This window comes from Chiloscyllium plagiosum, unplaced genomic scaffold, assembly GCF_037043375.1.
Source record: "Chiloscyllium plagiosum isolate Xiang-an unplaced genomic scaffold, Cpla_swu_hap1 HiC_scaffold_4, whole genome shotgun sequence".
NCBI classification, from domain to species: domain Eukaryota; kingdom Metazoa; phylum Chordata; class Chondrichthyes; order Orectolobiformes; family Hemiscylliidae; genus Chiloscyllium; species Chiloscyllium plagiosum.
In genome coordinates, this window is record NW_028270142.1 from 37,335,938 (window position 1) to 37,353,752 (window position 17,815).

A 17,815-nucleotide genomic window follows, 5' to 3' on the forward strand; every position below is an offset into this window, starting at 1 on the left:
ACCAACAGATCCACGTCAGATCACTCCTCCCCAGAACATCTTGACACCTAAGAACAGCCAATTAAGAATCTTACTCATTGACTACAGTTCAGCCTTCGACACTATTATCCCCTTGAGACTGATTACTAAACTTCATAATCTCAGATTAAGCCCTGCTCTCTGCAATTGGATCCTCAGTTTCCTGACCCACAGGCACAATCAGTGAAGACTGGGGGCAATATTTCATCCTCACTAACACTCAACACTCGAGCCGCCCCCGGGGTGCGTACTCTGCCCCCTACTATACTCGCTGTAAACTCATGACTGCGTCACCAAATACCAGACTAATGCCATTTACCAGTTCACTGATGACACCACCATAGTCGGTCGAATCTCAGATAGCAACAAAACAGACTACAGACGGGAGGTGGAAGACCTGGAAAAACGGTGCACTGAGAACAACCTGGCTGTCAATGCCAGCAAAACCAAGGAACTCATTATTGACATTTGGCAGAATGTTACTCATGCCCCCCTACACACTAACAGCACAGAGGTGGAATGAGTGGAGAGTCTCAAGCTCCTAGGAGTGGTCATCAACAACAAGCTTTCTTGGACTCTTCATGTGAACGCACTGGTTACAAAGGCCCAACAACGTTTCTTCTTCTTCAGGCAGCTGAGAAAATTTAGCATGGCGGTGAATACCCTTGCCAACTTTTATAGGTGCGCCATTGAGAGCATTCTGTCTGGATGTATCACTACCTGGTATGGCAACTGTACCATTCAAGATCGGAGACAGTTACAGAGAGTGGTGAACTCGGCCTGGACATTCACAAAGGTCAACCTCCCATCTTTGGAATCAATCTACCAGCCCCGCTGTCAAGGAAAGGCAGCCAGCATTCTCAAAGATCCATTCCACCCTGGCAATGCTTTTCTACAACCTCTACCATTGGGGAGAAGGTAGAGAAGCCTGAGCACACACACCAGTCCATTTCAAAACAGTTTCTACCCTATTGTTGTTAGAATACTGAATGGAATCTTAAACTCTTAGCATTTGCCTGTACCTGTGCTTTTGTTTAGCCGCTGTTTACCTATTATTCACTTATCTATGCTATTTAACTCTGTGATCTGCCTGTATTGCTCACAAGACAAAGCTTTTCACTGTGCCTCAGTACATGTGACAATAAATTCAATTCAATTCAATTCAATTCATCCTCTCCCAAGACAAAATGCTCAGTATCAAATTAATCATTACTCAGAACCAGCTCGGCTGGATAGGACACATCGATAACAAGTCTAACTCCAGACTCTGAAGCATCTTCTCTATTCAGAGCACAGCCATGACAGGAAACTCCTGAGAAGAAACTGAAACTGCTTTAGGGATCTCTTCATAGCATTCATTAGCAGTGAAACATTTCTGCCAAGTAGAGGGAAACCCTAATTTGTGAAAAGCAAAATGGAGTTGGTTATTTTGGAAACTTAGAAAAGAGATAGAATAATCAGGATATGAATGTAGTTTTAAGAGACAAAATACATCAGTGCGTGATATCAAAGCATGTGTGCTACATCAGTGTGAGTACACTGTCACAGAGTATTTATTACATCAGGGTTTACAACCTTCTGCAGAATGTGTATTACCTCATGGTGTGAAACTGTTAGTCTGTACTACATTACCGTGTACATATGCGTCTAAGTATTGCTACAAAATGTACACTACCACAATACGTAAACACTATTGCTGAATGTGTATATATCAGTTTGTGCACACTGTTATGGAGTATGCAATGCATCAGTATGTGTACATCATTGCAGAGTGTCTATTATATTAGATATGCACATGGTTATGGAATGTGTATTACAACAATTGTATACACACTGCTATAGAGTGTGTAGGACCTCACTGTTAAAAAGTAAAATACAGCAGTGACTAAACTGGTGGTGTGTACTACATCACTACATATATACTCCCATAGATCATGCAATACATTAGTGCGTATATACTGTTATGGAGCATCTGGTCTTTCATTCCAGATCAATGTTTAGGGACTTCTCTGGAGTGTTCAGATGACAACAGGTTAGTTACCCATTGGAAGTTTCAACTTCCAGGGCCATTTCCTCATATTCAGTGTTCAAGACTTCTGAAGAGTCCTTACACAAATCGTACATTTGATTGTGGGCCATCCAAGGACAAAAGATCTGAACCCAAGTTCCATTAGGTTCTCGTATCAGGGCTGGGTTACTGCTGGTCAGAGAATCAGAGCTAAATGTATTGTACATCTGCCTGTGGTCTACAGTTCCCTTGTGAGTGATGCATCATTTACAACAGCATGATTTATACAAGATCATTGGTTGAGATAAAGGATTCACTTAGCATTCAAAGGAAAACTGGGAATAATTTATTTCTGGTTTGTGGGCGGCACGGTGGCACAGTGGTTAGCACTGCTGTCTCACAGCGCCAGAGACCCGGGTTCAATTCCCGCCTCAGGCGACTGAGTGTGTAGAGCTTGCACGTTCTCCCCGTGTCTGCGTGGGTTTCCTCCGGGTGCTCCGGTTTCCTCCCACAGTCCAAAGATGTGCAGGTTAGGTGAATTGGCCATGCTAAATTGCCCATAGTGTTAGGTAAGGGGTAAATGTAGGGGTATGGGTGGGTTGTGCTTTGGCGGGGCGGTGTGGACTTGTTGGGCCGAAGGGCCTGTTTCCACACTGTAAGTAATCTAATCTAATCTAATCTAATCTAATCAACCAGGTTAAACTCTACGATGTTCTCTATGAATTCTTATATTTTCCTTCCCACCTCAGTCACCTATTCACTATAAACAATTCTCCCTTAGTTATGATGGCACATCAAGCATGGAGTTTCGTCAAATATATATTTTTAAAGGACATCAAATAACCTGTTCACAAAGTGGCTTTTATATAGATTTTTTTGCATTTTGGTCAAGTTACCATTTTAGCTTTTTATATCATTTAGTCCTTTGCTAACAATTCAGAACAGATTTTCTAAATGAATTTTTTTAGCCAGTAATTTCACCTGCCAGAGGTTTCTATCAGGGTAACCAAAATAGATTCAAACAACATTCATAAATAACAGCATGGTAAAACTCAAGGTCAAAACTTAAGGTTCTTTACTCAGAGAGTTATGAATACATGGAATGCATTGCAAGCGGTGGTGGTAGAAGCAGAGTCATCAGGGACATTTAAGTGACTGCTGGACATGCACATGGATAGCAGTGAATTGAGTGGTGCACAGGTTAAGTTATTTTATTTCACATTAGGAATAATCCTCAGCACAACATCGTGGGCCAAAGGGCCTGTTCTGTGCTGTATGTTTCTATGTTTTATGTATCATATTTACCAAATTTGCTGTAAATTGTCCTTTGTAACTGAAGTGGATTCTACTATCCAGTGCTGAACCTAATCTCTGGAGACATAACTGATGTGTTCATGTCAGTTGTTTCCTTTGGACTCAAGAGCAAAGGACTGATATTGTTGCATATAATGTGAAAAGGCCTGATTGAAATGTGATGTGTTGTGTTTGGGGATGTGAATTGCCTGAGACCAATCTTTGACAAATGGGAAAAGGTAGCGCCTGACAAACCTTAAAAGACTTCCAAATGATTAAAACAAATTATTTAATTCACACATTGAAGAACATTTACATTCTGGAATTGTGAGTGAGGCAAAAGTCATCATTCAAAGTACTTAGGGTGCATTGGTCCTGTAATTAATTCACACAATATGTTACTGATATGAAAATACTGTTATGCCTCACTGATGCAGCACATGGAAAGTCAAGACTGGATATTCCCAGAGTCATCACAAAAGTTAAATATTTTATAAAATTATACAGAATTCCCTCAGTTACCTGGTTTTAAGACCGGGTTGACAGAATACATACACCTCTCTTCTATACTTAATGAGAATAACTATCTATTCCAAATAATTACATTCTAGCTACAGATGAACAATTGTGAACAGTTATACATAACTCTACTAATTAATGCACAATTCCTCATAAAATCCCTTGCAAAATCTCCCCTAAGACAGACAAGCACAAACAGGGTGTGATGGGAGGAGGCAGTTCAATGTTGAGATGTTCCTTTGGACTTATCAGGTCATGCTGCTTCTTGATTCTCTTTCTACAGGTTTGTTCACTTGTTTGCAGAAGGCACTTGGTGGACGGTTCACACTTAGAGAGTATTTGGCTTTGTGGTTAAGAGCCACAGTTTACAGTAACTGGTGAGGGAAAAATAAATTGGCTTTCTTCAGGCTTAAGATGTTTCTTTTCTCTGGTGGATAAGAGAGAGCTCGTGGAGATCCAGTTGTTTTTCCTAATCATTCACACTCCTAAGCTGTTCATATACCTGAGAGGCAATCATGCTTTTGTTGGCAGGTAGAATGTCTTGTCACTAGTCCCCACACCAATTAGCCACTTTTTGCTAGCCAAAGCTTTACTCATTGAACATAGAACATTACAGCGCAGTACAGGCCCTTTGGCCCTCGATGTTGCGCAGACCTGTGGAACCAATCTGAAGCCCATCTAACCTACACTACTCCATTCTGATCCATACGACTATTCAAAGACCATTTCAATGCCCTTAAAGTTGGCGAGTCTACTACTGTTTCAGGCAGTCCATTCCACGTCCCTACTGCTCTCTGAGGAAAGAAACTACCTCTGACATCTGTCCGATATCAATTACCCTTCAATTTAAAGCTATGTCCCCTCATGCTAGCCATCACCATCCAAGGAAAAAGACTCTCACTGTCCAACCTATCTAACCCTCTGATTTTCTTATATGTCTCAATTAAGTCACCTCTCAACCTTCTCTCTAATGAAAACAGCCTCAAGTCCCTCAGTCTTTCCTTGTAAGACCTTCCTTCCATAACAGGCAACATTCTAGTAAATCTCCTCTGAACCCTTTCCAAAGCTTCCACATCCTTCTTATAAGGCGGTGACCAGAACTGTACACAATACTCCAAGTGCGGCTGCACCAGAGCTTTGTATAGTTGCAGCATGACCTCAAGATTCCAAAATTGTCTTACACAGCCCTTGGTGCCAGCTTGTCTACACAAGGCTTTCACATCTGCTTGAACAAACAGTTATGTAAACCGTCTTTACAATGAGTAACAGGTTACTTGTTTTAAAGAAAAATAAGTTAAAGAAAAGTGTCAATCTTTGTTTTTTAAACAGCTCTTTGTTCTATTTCAGTTCCAATCAATAATACAGGAAGATAGAAGGGTATAGACTTTACAATACTCTGCAGTGCAATGCAATAAACCTGCAATTTTAGCTGATCTGCATGTTAACATCTCGCTCCACTGGTGCAGAAGGACAAAGTAAAATTTCTGATGGAAGAAATTACCAAGTTATTCAGTTTTATTTTGTTTCCACCCATTCAGGCCCCCTGCAAATCTTGATGTGACATCATCACCGTACACAGTAAATTATGAAGAAGGATGGGAGAGATCAATTAGATGTAAAGTTATTACATTGGAATAATTTGCACAATTGTTTGCTTTCTTTATGGAGATACAATGTACTGTTAAGCTTTGTTTTCATTCCAATACTCTTCCATTTTGTTTGGAGTTTTTTTCTTTTGTGAAGCTGAGGTGATTTGAGGGCAGTATTTATACTTCGTCCGGGTTTGGGGGGGGGGAAGAGGGGGGGGAGAACAGTCACAACACAGACACTGGAGTTGGGAAAACGGTGGGACAAATACAGTTTGGGAGAAAAACTAAAGTACAACACTGAGAATCTCATTCAGCACTATGAGAGATAGAAAAAAAGAGAAAAAACAAAAAGGGAGAAAAAATAAAAGTAGCACAGAGAAAGAAAGGGAGATAGAGGAAGATAAAAAAGAGAAGGAACCAGAGAGCAGAATAAGTTTAAAAAAATACAGAGAAAGGGAGAAAAGAGAGTAGGTAAAAAAGTGGAACAGACTGCCAGAGAAAAGCAGATAAAATTTTCACTTCCATCACTTGATGTTAATGGGACAGTAAATATCTTATTGACCTATTGATGCTGACAGAGTGTTTGGTGACATTTTGACAGAAATCTACCCTTGTACAGGTGAAACAGGACTGAAGGTCAGTTGTGAACAAGTCAGTGTGCTATACCCCGGTTTTGTTATTTTGATTGGAATTGATAGTGTGTCATATTCATGTGAACCACCTTCATGATCATTGAAGGAAAAAGAGATCCAATTAAGATAAGCTTCAAGTATTTGTACTCTTGGTCTTCCAAGCCATACTAAATTAATCTGGCCAGTTGCATCATAAGGTGCCTTGCTGTTGACAGCCACTTGAGTCTACCTTTCTCACAGATGTAGCAGTGAAAGACTTCCATCCAGTAATTTGTCTGAATCCTCACCCACCATCACCATGTTAATGAGGTTAATGGTCAACTGGAACTGCCTCTTCTTCATATATACATGAAATTGGTTAACAAACTTTGCCAGTTGGTTTCCTAAATGTTCAATGAAGCCCAGAAAGACAGAGGGAGAAATACAGAGACAAACAGGGGCTAAGAAAGACAAAGAAAATTAAAGAGATAAACACTGATACAGGGATAGAAAGAGAAGAGACAGAGAGAGACAAAGATATTTCGACAGACAAACAGAGAAATAAATAAAAGCAAAAATCCAAAATAGATAAAAATAGAGTAACAGAGGAGCAAAAATAGAGGAGGAGGTCACAAACAAGCACTCAATAATAATTTAATTATGTAATTCTGCACATAGTCATAGAGTCATAGAGATGTACAGCATGGAAGAGACCCTTTGGTCCAACCCATCCATTCCGACCACAAATCCCAACCGAATCTAGTCCTACCTGCCAGCACCTGGCCCATATCCCTCCAAACCCTTCCTATTCATATACACATCCTTAAATGTTGCAATTGGACCAGCCTCCACCACATCCTCTGGCAGCTCATTCCATACATGTACCACCCTCTGCATGAAAAAGTTGCCCCTTAGGTCTCTTTTATATCGTTCCCCTCTCACCCTAAACCTATGCCCTCTAGTTCTGGACTCCCTCACCCCAGGGAAAAGACTTTGTCTATTTATCCTATCCATGCCCCTCTTAATTTTGTAAACCTCTATAAGGTCACCCCTCAGTCTCTGACGCTCCAAGGAAAGCAGCCCCAGCCTGTTCAGCCTCTCCCTGTAGCTCAGATCCTCCAACCCTGGCAACATCCTTGTAAATTTTTTCTGAACCCTTTCAGGTTTCACAACATCCTTCTGATAGGAAGGAGACCAGAATTGCACGCAATATTCCAACAGTGGCCTAACCAATGTCCTGTATAGCCGCCACATGACCTCCCAACTCCTGTACTCAATACTCTGACCAATAAAGGAAATCATACTGAATGCCTTCTTCACTATCCTATCTACCTGTGACTCCACTTTCAAGGAGCTATGAACCTGCACTCCAAGGTCTCTTTGTTCAGCAACACTCCCTAGGACCTTACCATTAAGTGTATAAGTCCTGCTAAGATTTGCTTTCCCAAAATGCAGCATCTCGCATTTATCTGAATTAAACTTCATCTGCCACTTCTCAGCCCATTGGCCCATCTGGTCAAGATCCTGTTGTAATCTGAGGTAACTCTCTTCGCTGTCCATTACACCTCCAATTTTGGTGTCATCTGCAAACTTACTAACTGTACCTCTTATGCTCACATCCAAATCATTTATGTAAATGACAAAAAGTGGAGGGCCCACTACTGATCCTTGTGGCACTCCACTGGTCACAGGCCTCCAGTCTGAAAAACAACCCTCCACCACCACCCTCTGTCTTCTACCTTTGAGCCAGTTCTGTATCCAAATGGCTCGTTCTCCCTGTATTCCAAGAGATCTAACCTGGCTAATCAGTCTCCCATGGGGAACCTTGTTGAACGCCTTACTGAAGTCCATATAGATCACATCAACTGTTCTGCCCTCATCAATCTTCTTTGTTACCTTTTAAAAAAACTTAATCAAGTTTGTGAGACATGATTTCCCACTCAGAAAGCCATGTTGACTATCCCGAATCAGTCCGTGCCTTTCCAAATACCTGTACATCCTGTTTGATTAACCACTCACCAGAAGGTCAGAAGGTTTTCTTAGATGTTGGCCTGGATTTTGCAATCAGTGACATATATCCTTCAGTATACTGCCATCTGCCCACAGAATTATCACAGAATTCTCAGTAACAACTTCCAGTGTGACATTGTCCATAGGGAATACTGGGTGTGCAGACATGCAAGCCAACTCAGTCAAGAATCCTCTCAGAGACCAGTAGAACTTAAACCAGGAAATATAAACCAAGAAGAATAAAGATTTATTTCATTCTAAACCTCTGTACAGAAAGTGAAAGCATGATGATATTCATAAAATCACAGAATCCCTAGTGCAGATAGAGGCTATTTGGCCCAGTGAGTCTGAGCATCCCTCTGCCCACCCTCCACTCTGCCATTCCCATTACCCTGCCTTTCCTATGGCTAATCTACCCAGCCTACACATCCATGGACACTATGGGCAATTTAGCAAGGCCAGTCCAACTAACCTGCACATCTATGAACTGTGGGAGAAAGTTCACAGGGAGAATGTGCAACTTCATACAGCGGAAGAGATGAAAGAGATATTTTAAATAAATGAAAATGCAATACTGCCATGATTATTAAATTTAAATGGAAGAAGATTCCATACTTACAAAGCTCCATTTTCAGGACTAAACAAAATACTTGACAATAATTATGACAAAGTTAACTTCTCAGAAAACGTACTAGTTCTAACTTTTTCTGGGTATGTTTAATAAGTGAGTAACCAGGGGAGTATGAAAACCCACATTTTATGGGTTAACTGTGGATTTGTACTCTGGATGTTGTTGCCTGATTTACTTCATAACTAAGCACTTATTGAGGACACAGTGTATGGTACAACAGACTCAAAGTGCTGGCTAGGCTATAACTTTGTATGTTCTTAATAAGGATTATCGTTGTCCTCTTTAAAGGGGCAGAATGCTGTTGATATCTGGCACTCTTTTCCTGTTTGAAAGGGAGAATACGTTCAAAGGATTGTAGAAAAATACAGAATGGAAAGAGGTCAATTCACTCATCTTACCTCTGTTGGCTCTCTGAAAGAACTATACAATTAATCCCATGCCCCACCTCTTTTCCCAAAGCTCTGTATCTATCGCCTTGTCAAGTTTATAGTCAATTCCCTTTTAAACTGTGCCATTTAGTTTGCTTCCAACATCATGACAGTTATGAAGAACAGTCATATCAGACTCTAAACTCTTTTAGGGTGAGTGGGGAAAGATATAAAAGAGACCTAAGGTGCAACGTTTTCATGCAGTGGGTGGTACGTATATGAAATGAGCTGCCAGAAAAAGTGGTGGAGGCTGGTACAATTGCAACATTTAAAAGGCATCTGAATGGGTATATGATCAGGAAGGGTTTGGAGGAATATGGGTCAGGTGCTGGCAGGTGGGACTAGATTGGGTTGGAATATCTGGTCAGCATGTACAAGTTGGACCGAAGGGTCTGTTTCCGTGCTGTACATCTCTATGACTCAATGACTCTATTTGCATATGTGAATTTCCAGATGGGTCTGTGCCAGTCCTGCTTTTCAATGCGTTCATACTTCCACTTGCTAAATATGCATCATTTTAATTGTAATGATCTGTACATAATTACTACAACAATTCATTTATGTGTGATTTATTGCAGTGTGATAAATTTAATTATAATCATATATATTGTGAACCTTTTTTTCATGTACATTGTGCATCTTTTATGCTCCTGTACAACTCTTTCTTATGCAGAGAAGCTTAGTAATATTTATGTTAATGATTTGGTACTTGTACGGTTTTTAAACTGTTTTACTTAATGGCAAGTGGACTTATTATTCCTATCCCAACAACAACTCTCAGTTATCTTAACCACATACTTGGCTGGCTTATTTTATGAATAACTGTAAACACGTCAATGATTCAATTGATAGTTTGTTGAAGATGCAAAAAGAATCATAAATAGAATCGCAGAATGGTGTCAGCATTGGAGGCTGAGAGATAAATGGGAGGGGGTGGGACTGTGGGGAAGGTAGCTGGGAATGAAATAAGTAGGTGACGATGGGGGCGAAGGTGCTAGGTCAACGAGGAGGATGGAGCGAACAGATGGGAAGGATGATGGACAGGTCAAGAGGGTAGCGCCAAGTCAGAGGCTTGGGACTGGGATAATGTGAGAAAAGGGGAAATGAGGAAACAGGTGAAATCCACATTAATCCTGTGTGATTGCAGGGTCCCAAGGCAGAAGATGAAGTGTTCTTCCTCCAGGCGTCGAGTATTTATGGTTTAGCAGTGGAGGAGGCCCAGGATCTGCATGTCCTTGGTGGAGTGGGAGTGGGAGTCAAAGTGTTCAGCCACAGGGCGGTGGGGTTGGATGGTGCAGGTGTTCCAGAAATGTTCTCTGAAACGATCCACAAGTTGGCGTCAGGAGGAGACACCAATCTGAGGCAATATCTATACATAAATCGGGATGGATTCCATGGGCAGAGCAAGACCCAAACGGCTATCTGGTTGACATACTGCTTTCTTCAATAGGTTATGTCATGCTGTGCCTTTGTCTTCCCTATGACCAAAGTATCATCAGTTATACAAATACAACCAGGTACAGTTTCACAATGTCCTATCAGTGTGCTGCTGGAATGGATAGATCTTGGCTTACTTGTAGCCCAAATGGTTATCACTGAAAACAGTACTGTCCAATCTTGGGATTCCTCTGACCAATGGACAGACTGGTATTCATTCTCCATAGCCAGCTTTGAAAGTAATTTTCCCCTAGAAAATTTAAAGTATAATTCTTTCAGCATTGTGTTTTGTGTTGAGACCTTTCAAGTGAAAGTTCAGGCACCTTGGATCAAGTTGTTCTTACAGTGCTCTGGAACTGCTCCAACCTGGATGGTGGTCAATCTTCTGAACAATTCCCAGTTTGCTATGGGGAAATGACTGGGGAGTAGCGCAATTGGTCTTCTAAAGAGCCACCATAGACAATATGTATCAAATAGCCTGCATGTGGGCTTTAACTATTCTACGATGATATAATTCTATGACATCAGCATGTCAGACGTCTCAGGAAAACTAATATCCAATCAGAGTCAGGGACACAACAAATTTAACAGAATGAAAATTTGGATTAAGAAGAAAGTAATGACATGAATGAGCTATTCCTTGTACATCCCATGTAATGCTAAATATCGTCTTGCAAAGGTCTCTTAATCTCGGAATTGTGCCTTTAGTTTGGAAAATCATGTGCATCACCTTGATGTATAGGCCAGTCAGTTTACCATCTGTTTTCAAGACAATATATGGGTCGAAAGTTAAAAATAGAACACCTGATCACCTGAAAATATTTCAGCTAAACAGCAAGAACCAGTGATTATTTTGTAGAAGAACAATCTTATGAATGCTTGACAAAACCGATTGAATTTGTTGAGAAGGTGACGAATGTAGTGGACAAGGAATTGTTAACGGATATTATATCTTTGGATTTCCAGAAGGCATTTGATGAAGTCCCTCATAAAAGACTGTTAATTAAATTTGAAGCATATGGAATTGGAGGCAGACTATTGACCTGACTGGGAAATTAGCTGATTTGCAGAAGACAGAACGTAAGGATAATTGGCAGGTACTCTAATTGGTAGAATGAGACTGTTCTTTTGAGCAATTTTGGCTCATCCAATACTGGGTGTCAGACAAGCTATCTTAGCATTTAGAGATAGTTGATAAAGATGATGATGATGAGATGTAGCTGGATATCACCAGCATACTAATGAAAACAGACATGGGGTTTTCATATGGTCCTACTAAGCGGAAGCAGGTGGTTGCGAATAAGATGGTCAGAGTCATGAGAGGCAGCATTAGGGAACTGTGTGTGAATGGGAAGTAAAACCACCATTGACAATTCTCTGGCTTCAAGTAGAGAGAAAAGAATGGGGCCAGAAGAGAGCAGTTCAACCCAGCTGGATGATAGTGGAGTGATATTTGAGGAGGATAGTGTGATCGACCATGTCAAAGGCTGCAGACAGACCGTGAGGATGAGGAAGGATAACCTACTATTATCAACATCATGTAGGATGTTGTTTGTGACTTTGATAAGGCTTGTTTCAGTACCATGGTAGAGAATCAATCATGGAATTCTTGGAAAGATGGGAAAATGATTGGGGAACAACATGTATTAAAGGGCTTTGGGGAAGAAAATGTTATGGAGAAGCAGTCATCTTCAAGGATATAGGGGTCAATGGTTGGTTTCCTGAAGGAGGGGGTAATAACAGCAAAGTTGATGGAGAAAGGCTCAGAACCTGTGGAGGGACTATCACTAATGTGCCAGGAACATGAGAGCCAGGAAGGGAAATTGGTTTGCTGGTCATTCTGTGGGATTAGGATTAAGACAGCAGGAGTCAAGATCAGAGTGGTGCTGGAAAAGCACAGCAGGTCAGGTAGCATCCGAGGAGCAGGAAAATCGGTGTTTCGGGCAGGAGCCCTTCATCAAGACAGCAGGAGGGGACAACTTGAGCTCAGAGATGGCAAGAGGGGAGATAGGAGAGAAAGGTAAGAAAGATACAGGCTCGAAGTTACGGCAGAGTGAAGCTGAGAGGAAAGTCGATTGGGTGTGTTAGGGAAGGGAGGGATATCTCAGAGGCAGTTGAATGGATGGTCATGGACATAGACATACAGCAAGATATCTTAAAGATGCCACAAAGTGAAGCAAAGGCAAGCCTTTGATCATGGATTAGGCAGCAAATGACATATTCTGAACTGTAGCCATTTAAGCAACATTTGAAGCTTACTTCATAGATCACGCCATCAAAGATTCTTACAGCGGACCTCTTAAAACCTTATTAACTATCAGCAAGGAGCTTTGCTGAATAAATATATCTAGTCTTTCTAAGAACAATAAAAATGATCCAGACAAGATCTGGAGAGTACTTGAGGTCCAGCTCAAAGTCTGAATCAACTCCTAGTTTAATAGACTCCAATCAATGTCATATAGACAGAAAACCCAAGAGTACATTGATGACTTTGTCCCATGCTGCAGCAAAGGGCAACATCAACTGGTTCTAAAGTAGAACTAGCAAATAGGCTAATTGAGTTAGTAAATACCATTACTCTTGAAATATTTCCAGAAAGATCACTTGGGCAAGAAAAAGGATCACACCATTGACGCCTTGTTGGAAGTAGGATGCTCAGAGGCTTTGGGTGCTGTTACAGAGGTCACCAAAGTGTACCATACCAGCAACATCTATCATTGATGTAGTCTGTCACACCAACCCAGCCAGATCTGTTTACCATTTTCTCATATCGGCAAGGCATCAAAGAATATTGGGCACTCATGTGCATAATTCAATTCAAATGATATCAAGAAGTGGATAGATATTGATATTGCTAATTTTATGGGCCCTCAGAACATTCCAGTAATTGTACGGAAGAGTTGTACTCCAGAACTCACTGTGCCACTAATCAAATTGTTCCAGCACAGTTACTGGCATCTACTCAACAATGAGGAAAATTACCAAATATGTTGTAAAAGCAGCACCAGTCCAACCCAGCCAATTATCACCCCATTGGTCTACTTTCAATCAACAGTAAGGAGATAGAAGGGATCATTAACAATGCTATGAAACAGCATTTAGTGGCTCTTGTGGAGCAGTGGTAGTGTCCCTATCCCTGAGACGGACATTGCCAGACTAGTAAATAACGTTGATGTAATTTCTACTATTTTAAAATATGATTTTGAGCAGTGAGATCAGTTTTGCTGTGATGTTTCTGCAGATCAGCAATGTTAATCTCAAGAGGTGACTGTGAAAAGTCCTCTGTACACAGATTATTCTTTCAGTTGTGACTGACTGGCATTGGTTTTCCATGGCTTGTTTCTGGTAACCTTGCGGTACTTCAAGATGGAAAGAAAAAATGGATGGTGCATATCTTCTGTAATTCAGTAGTGGGTAAGTAGCTGAGTGGATCAGTCGGCATAAGGCCTCCGTGATACATGCTAACTATCTCTACAATTTGACCTTCAGATCCTGTCTAAATTTATACAGATACTAATCTGCAGCTACATTCTGCTTCTAGTTCCCACATTGGTCATGTATAGATCCCACACACATATTCAAGTATATTTCATAATTAACCATGTCAGCGTAACTAAGTTTATTTAAAATAAAAACAGAAAATGCGTTAAATGCTCCACAGGACTGGCAGTTCCTGCAGAGAGAAACAGTTAATATTTCAGTCATTAATGATGGCTTTAACATGGTTTTCACACTCTTTTCTCTGCACAGATGCTGTGAGACCTGTTGAGTATTTCCTGCACTTTTTGTCCTTATTTTATTTGAATGTAAGTCTTTTCATTTCTTAATTTTCTTTCTGTCAACGACAGCAGCATGAAGTTTTGTAACTTCTAATTATAATAATGTCCTTCATCCTAATAGCATCTTGGTAAACATTCTTTATATTTTTCTCAGGGTTCTTACACCTTTCTTGACTGCCCAACTACCCACAACATTTCAGCTAATAACTAATCAGGTAATTAAAAGTTCTAACAAATTTGTTCCGCTTTTGTAACCTAGATCTACATTTGTAAATAGAAGTAATTAAATTATTGACTTGATTTATCAGCAAGTTCTCTCTGCTTAACAAAACCATTGAAAATAATGCCATTTGGGGTGGCACAGTGATTCAGTGGTTAGCACTACTGCCTCACAGAGCCATGGACCTGGGTTCGATTCCAGCCTTGGGGGACTGCCTGTGTGGAGTCAGCACACTCTCCCCATGTCTGTGTGGTGCTCTGGTTTCCTTCCACAATCCAAAGATGTGCACTTTAGGTGAATTGACCCTGGTAATTTGCCCACAGCATAGGATATTAGTCAATAGTAAACATAGGGGAATGGGTCAGTGTGGACTTGTTGGGCTGAACGGCCTGTTTCCACATTGTAGGAATTCTAATTCTTACTTGCTGTTTTCCTGTATTAGCCCTTTCAAATTGCATCGTTTTTAGTTTTTCCACATTGAACCCACCAACCATAATCCTGTTCACCCTGCTCATCATCATGAAGGTTACAATTATGCTGATTACTTTCTACTGTACTTCCAAATATTGAATCATCTGAAATCCTTATAACATTGTTCCTTATACCCAAGATTAAACAATTTATATAAAATAAAAATATGGCTGGCCACTAACCAGACCCTGGAGAAGACGACCTTAAACCCATTCCCAGTCTGAGAAAGGTCAATCCACCTGCTATTCAATGTCATTGTCCCAATCTGTGTCCACTTTCCCCTCAGTTCCATGGGTTTCCATCTTAACAAACATTCTGCATGGCATTTTGGTACATGCCTTTCCAGATTACATAAATATCCTAATTATTTCAAATTTCATTATAAAATTGGATAACAACCTGAAAAGGGGGATAAAAAACCAGCAGTTAAGGAAAAAGGCATGGAAGTGGGAGTAATCAGTAGCTCCAAAGAACTAACACTGACGTGCAATATGCTCTCCTGTGTTGCATCAACCCATGACTTCTTGAAGAGTAGCTTGCTGGGAACGAATTAAGTCCTTTTAGACTTAATTTAATAATGCATAAATGCGCTGGGCACAGACAGTGCCACCAAAGGAACAGACAAGAAAGAATGAGGAAGTCTAGACACTTGTGGTTCTGCAGGATTAAAAGGAAGGAGTCTAATGGAAGCTCCATAATATGCAAAAGACTAAGAGCAATTGATATGAATTTGAGACAGGATAGAAGATGGAATTTATCATTCACACCACATCACCCAGCCAGCTGCTGAAAGTTGTATGTTAGTCAAATTTGTACGTTGGTCTATTTAATTAAAGTTAAATGTATTCAATCTGTTTTATGTGGCCACTACTGATTGAGAATACAAACATATGTGCACATATACACATACAAGCATACCGAGCTGTGCACATACACGTACAGTGTTGCTGAAGTGAAACTGTGATTTTGCAACTCTCTCTGTGTATTCCACATATTCTGATGAAGTCGTTGTTTGGTCAGATGGCATAAGTATTTTCACAACGTGCCACTCAAACAACATAAAGAATCTGAAGTCAGATTCTAAATACTGGTAACAGGAGAAAATGGGCAGCAGGACACTGAACCCAATTTTGTCCATTCCATTCAGGAGCCACTGAAAACCTCTCTTTGCAATGTCAGCCTATCAAGTTCAAACCAAAAGTGACTAAACTATATTTTAGGAAGCAGTAGCATCAGGTTAGTTTTTACGGGGCCAGTTTCTCCCTGATTTGCACCCAGCACTACACAATGAAACTTATAACACAGACTTTCACTTCCAGTCAGCAGACACCATCGAACCCATAGAGGAAGCAGTGGTTTTGTGCCAATACAGAAGAGGTGGCAAAGAGCAATGCTGTTCATCCCTCCGCATTGCATGCATTTGAGAAAAAGCAGAAAAAATAGAGCCCTCAGGTATGGTTTGGAGTATTGTACTCAGTGTTAGTTGTCATATTTGACCTTCAAAGAAGCCCCAGTAATTCTCCATTTTTGAACAATTAACACAAATTAAAGGGGACAAGAGATCTGGGGTATTCACAACCAACACAGAGTTTGGACTGTTCTGATTTTGGGTTACTTATTACTCAACATGTGGATCTGGAATAGGTACCTGGTTTGTGTTTAACTCAGACACTTTCAATCAATTACTGATTTGATTTGCCCAACCTATAAGCAGATTAAAGTCACACATAATTACAGGTGTAATTTTATTGCTTGCAACTCTAACTTCATAATTAAAACCTTCCCCAACATCACCACTACAGTTTTGTGGTCTATATGCAACACCCACTAAAGTTTTACATCCTTGGTGTTTCTAAGCACTAACCATAGTTCACTGACAATTTTTCTTATTATTGCATTAAGTCAGCAATGCTACTACACTTCTTTTTCCTTTAGTATGCCCTTCCTAAAAACTGAACACCGCTGGATATTCAGTTCCCATCCCTGGTCACCCAACAGCCTCATCTCTGTAATCCACGCTGTATTGTATCCCTCTATGTGTTTTAACATGGCTAATTGCAAATGCTCCATGCATTAAGTCACAATATCTTAAAGCTTAATATTTCTTCTTAATATTTAAGTCATGTGCATGGAATGAGGATTCCCTTTTTTAAAGGACAATAGTGAACCAGATGGGTTTTTGATGACAAGCGATTATAATCGACAGCAATTATATAGTCACAATGAAGCAAGGTTTTTAATTCCAAATTTCTTTTAATTGAAATCAAATTTGACTATTTGCCACGGTGAGATTCAAATCCATGTCCAGAGATTGCTAAACTCGTGACATTACCACTACACCCCTGTTCTCCCAAAGCCTGCTTCACAGGATAAGTTATATAAATGTTATAAATGTTGAATTCTGTTTGGGTAATTCAGGATTGTGAAAAGCTGAATTTGAGATTATGTATGGGCAGGACTATTTTTCATTATACTGCTGTTTATACTTGGCTATTTGATCACAAAATCTCCCAGAAAAAAAATGACCCTTTCTGCCTGACATAAAATTAAATCTGCAAGGCATAGCTACATGTAATTTCAGGATGGCATAACTAATATGCCTAACAAATTGCAAGAAACAAATACTGAATTCTATTAGTAATGAATAAAACAAGAAATTGACCGTGTTGAGAAACAAGGATAAAGTGTTCCATTTGCCAATCTCTCAGTTTATAATTTGAATGAATCAATGGGATTGAAGATTTGATTATCTCTGCTGCATTCTTTCATAGCACAGCTTTGACAGTTCAGGATTGACAAAT

The 17,815-nt window shown here is 40.2% G+C and overlaps 1 protein-coding gene across 6 annotated transcripts in view; it reads right to left on the reverse strand.

Moving 5' to 3' along the window:
* pde1ca (phosphodiesterase 1C, calmodulin-dependent a) overlaps nt 1–17,815 on the reverse strand; it is a 653,944-nt gene that overhangs the window by 139,927 nt on the left and 496,202 nt on the right. The gene's annotated exons all lie outside the window — the stretch shown is intronic.